This window comes from Amblyomma mixtum, chromosome 10 (assembly GCF_055824585.1).
Source record: "Amblyomma mixtum isolate Tamu chromosome 10, ASM5582458v1, whole genome shotgun sequence".
In the NCBI taxonomy this organism is placed as follows: Eukaryota; Metazoa; Arthropoda; class Arachnida; order Ixodida; family Ixodidae; genus Amblyomma; species Amblyomma mixtum.
Window position 1 is genome coordinate 79151345 of NC_143021.1, and position 4845 is coordinate 79156189.

The 4845-nt window shown below is 48.4% G+C and overlaps 1 pseudogene; it reads left to right on the forward strand.

Moving 5' to 3' along the window:
* The first annotated feature begins 315 nt into the window (after nt 1-315).
* On the forward strand, nt 316-1469 carry LOC149326245 (uncharacterized; annotated as a pseudogene).
* Nucleotides 1470-4845: the final 3376 nt, after the last annotated feature.

Below are 4845 nucleotides of genomic sequence, written 5' to 3' on the forward strand. Positions count from 1 at the left end.
ATGCTCCCGCTCAGTTGAACCATTTGCACTGCAGAAGGCAAGCACTGCGTATTTTTATTGCAAAAGCAATATTGCTAGCACTTTTCTGCCGTCAGTGGAGGTCGTTCCTTCCCTCCGGCGCAGCTGCGGCGCACGACCACGTGACAGCGTGACGTCACGACCAGAGGAGAGCAGGGGCCCCAACTCGTCTGTTCGGCCGTAGTCGTTCCTTCGCCCGGCGCGGCGGCTACCACGTGACGGCCTCCTCGGCCCGCCGCGTGAGGGCGCTCGCTAGGAGAGGATAAACGGGGCGCCGCAGGCACGCTCCGCTTATTCATGTCTGAGGAGTTGCACAAGGCGTGGCTGGAGCGACGTGCTGCGCGCAAACTCCGGCGCCGTGCCGAGAAGACAGATGAAGAAAGGCAAGAGCGGTTGGCTAAGCAACGCGCCTATGCCGCAGAATGGCGAGCCCGGCGGCGTTCTACAAGTTCAGTGAGCGAGAGTAGTTTCATGGATTCTCTGAATGCCGAAGAATCGTCTATGAGTAGTGCAGAGTGATATAATTACCACAGAAGAAAGCGCCGTGTAGAAGAGCCACCGGACCGGAGAGAAGAACGGCTTGCTAAAAGAAGAAAGACGTATGCAGAGAAGAAGCAGAACGTTGTGGTGAACTGAGGCGGCGACATTATGGCTCAACGACTGGAAGAACAAGAGATGAGAGTCAGCGAGTTTGAGTCTGCTATGCGTGAGTTTGAGAAACGCTTCACGAGCAATCCTTTCGGCCACGAGTGTTCTGTGTGCGGGCGGCTGTGGCACAAGGACAAACTTTCATCGGTAAGCGAACTGATGTTTCCTACCTTACGAAAGGCCTATCCAGAGTGGGATGAAGAGACTTTAGCCAGTGCAGTGGCGTGTAATACCTGCAGGGGTAGCCGATGCGAGGAGAAGAACCATTGTATAGTGTGTCCAATGGTTACAAATACCCGCGTATGCCAGGACTACCACGGTTAAACCCTGTAGCCGAGCGGTTACTCTCTCCGCGCATACCGTTTATGGAAATCCTAAGGCTGATGAATTGGAAGAATGGACCGTTTGGCATCAAGAGGCCCATAGTGAATGTTCCGGTAAACACTGATGATATGCTGAAACAGCTACCCAGAGAAGTTGACGATCAGCAGTCAATCTTTGTGAATATCAAGCGGAGACTGTTTGCCGAGACTGCGTACCTATCCGATGAAGTTTCTCGCGAGCAGCTACTACACTGGAGAGAAGTGCTTAAAGATTCACCGCTCTATAAGCATTACGAAGTGAACATTGATATGGCCAAGTTGAACTCGATGTTTGACGAAATTCAAGACAATGAGTTTGAGCTGGAGGACTGTGAGGAGGGAGAAGCTGGTGATCCCGTGGCAGATGCCATTGCTTTAACTATGGATCAACATACAATGGTCTATGACGAGGACTTTACCTTGACAATAGCACCAGGCTAAGGGAAGAAGCCGATAAGTATACTGTATGATACCCACGCCGAGGAATTGCCGTTTCCACAGATATACTTGGGCCATGCCAGAAACATTAACCCCGAAGCCAGGCCTACAGTGTATACCATGGCTGCATCAACCATCAGCAGAGCCAAGCGCAGCCAGGGAGCTATTGCTTTCGCAATCACTCAGGCTTAACCAGAGCTAAGCCACAGCTAATTTTGTAATTGTCTTCTCTGAGAGATTTTGACGAATGGCGGTGCTACAAAAATAAAAGAACGTGGAGTATTTAAATGCAGTATGGCCTTGGTAAAAAAAAGGCTTACAGAAGAATCCCCTTTACAGTTCTCTGTACGCCGTACAGTTCTTCATACAGACCACATGCTTCATGAAATCCAAAAGAATCTGGGAAGACGCAGAAGGGCTTCAGTGCAGACCTGATGAAAAAGACGCGCCTTACAATGTGGCAACCGAATAAAGCAATTGCTCCTGCAGCACATCCAAGCCTGACATCCAAAACGAATCCCTTCGAGAGCACTAACATTAGCTACAGTCTTGAGTTTCGATGCGTGCTCCACCCTCAACGCGGTAGCGTTCAAGGCCCCGTTCACCAAAAAATCCACTGTCAGCGTTGTCGGCGTCACCGTTGTGAGTGAAAAATTACGGGCATGGCTCTGGCAGGTGGTCCCCAGAGAGCAACCTAGGAGGCAGGTAGGCCACCTAGTTCACGTGACTTTTCGGCGTCATCCCAACCTGCCCACCGGATAGTAAGCAAACTGCCCATCGTGGCAAGTGGTATTTAAATTAATGACCGGTCCCTCGGCAAGAGCAACCTGGGCCGCACACGGCCCAACGCTGGGAGCACGTGCCATCGTAGGGCAGTGGCGCGTCGCTTAACCGCTGCACCACTGCGCCAGGAGTGGTATGAGGACTCACGGGGACTGTGAATGTAAAGTACAGAATGTCTTTCTGCATTAACCCATAACGCTATAGCGCCATACTCTTAAGATGGAGCTTAAGTGTATCCTCCATTTTTTTTGTCTATTGATCTACATAAGTTCCCTGCAAGTCCCTGCGTGTCGGGAAAGCACATTAAGCTTCCTTTTCAATTTGTTTATTGCTAACTGTATATATATCTCCGTACTAAAAGAAAAACCCTTTCCTTTTCCGCTCAATTTTTTTCAACTATTCTCGGCCTAGGAATTTACATGTTAAATCAACTGAGAGAATGAGAAATTAATGTGTCTGTTTTGTATTCTACAAGTTGTTTTCAATGACTGAGTGCTTTCGAAGTCCTCTCACCTTGCTTCGTTTAAACAGTACCAATCATGAGATGAAGCTAAGCCTGAGAACGGAAAGTGAAGACGGTGGGGAATCCCTTCGTGGCGAATTGCGGGAGCAGCTGAGAAAGCTAATGTATGCCATGAGGGTGTTTCCAACGGGTCACCCCAGATGACGAGTACGCTGTCCCGTTCTGTTAATGCGTCAGCATTGGAAGGGTCTGTGCAAACGGAAACGGCGTCCGCTATCACACGTGATGCAATGCGAAGCTTGTGACGCCACCATAACGTTCCCACCGTGCCAGGTGGCAAACACTGGCCGCGCAGTTACATCAATGACTGGTGGCCAGAGGCTGTTCAGGAAGAGCCACTTTGGTCTCATTAGCTTCACCGCTGGCTGTGTTTCATACACCACCTGCGCGGACAGTGGTGCGTCTATTTATCGCGGCACCACTGTGCCTGCTGTGGAATGAGAACTCTCAGCGGTGTATGACTGCGAAGCGGAGAAAGGCTAACTCCGCATTTCTGGGAATTAACCTGTCCATAGTAGCTATCGCGTGATATCCTTGAGGCGAAGCTGCAAGAGAATCAGCAGCAACCGAAAATGAGGTCGCATTCAAGCGATCCACGAGGATCACCCGAGAGTTTTTTTTCTCTCATACCCTTCACTCATTGTACACTCCAAACACGAAAGGAGTACAAAGGGCTGTCCTCTAGTGCACACGCTTTTAGGGATAGGGTATGCTGCCCAATTCCTGCTGTACTCGTGCACAACAAAAAATACTCAGCACTTCAGATTGGCAGCGGAAACAAAAAAGCCTCCTTCCGTTGGTGACAGCGGCAGGTTACTATGCTTTTCAGTGAGAATACACCTCCGTTGCCAAGAGTAAGAATTGCACATGTTTATTTTTTTATTTATAGCACTCTCAAGGCCCGAGGGCAATACAGAGAGCAGTATGAGAACAGAACAAATTATTAACGATACAAATCGAACACAGCTTTCTTCAAGGCGATGTTATCGCTGATTACCTAGACGGAGGCTGTGGCCTAGATTGAAATCGCTTCCCCTAAAAGGGAAGCGCTAGAGGACAGTTTACATCATTTTTCGCTCCCATGTTTAGAGTGTGCCCACACATGCACGCCTACCCACGCCACATCACACCCTAAGTAAGCGCATGCTTCTTGCTTTTCACGTTTACGTTTGGAGGTAAAAGTAGTTTGAGCAATTATGATTTCCTTTTTGATGATTCGCAATCCATAAAGTAATAAAATGACAATAAAGACGGGTCTCAGGAAGAGAGAAATGATCTCGTTGGCGCCATTCACCACGAGTTTGCAGGCGGTATTCAGGGATCTAGAATGAGAAGAGTTGGGGATAAAAGCTTATGAACAATACGTTAGCAATCTGGGATTCGCAGATTACATTGTCTTCTAACTCAGGAGTCGAACTGCAAAGCATGATCGAGGACACAGACAGGCAAAGCAGAACGGTCGATCTAAAAAATAAAAAGCAGAAAAATAAAGTATTGTTCGACAGCCTCGCAAGAGAAAGGAGCTTATGATATGCAGCAAAGTGTTGAAAGGGGTGAGGGGAAAATTCAGGGGGCACCTTGACTGTCTAAAGTGCGTAGGGGCGAAAGCGTTTTCCGCACCACTTTCGCTGCGTCTGTGGCACTGGTGGCGTCACATATAATTGAGTACTAATTACTAAGTGATGACAAATCACTAATTAATGGTCAGTTACTTATTAATGCCTGAATACTAATTAACTGCTAATTAATGACGCTTAAGTTTCGTCTTTACGAATGGAACGCGCCAGCGTGTTGTAGCGCTGCCAGGGAGTCCACGGAACGCCACCACCTGTTCGAGAGAGAGAGAGAGACTCTTTAATGAAGAGCAGAGAATTTAGCCGGCGTTTAAAGATCGCTGGCATGCTACTCTGCGTAGGGAGGGCAATTTGGAAGATAAAGACAGAAGGAGAGCAGAGTGGAAGAGATAAAAAAAAACGAAGATAAAATGCGGCCATGAAATGGGTACTAAGGATGCAATGGCGAGTATTGATGTAACCTATGGAGTGATGGAGTGCATAGTCCGTCAAATGGGCT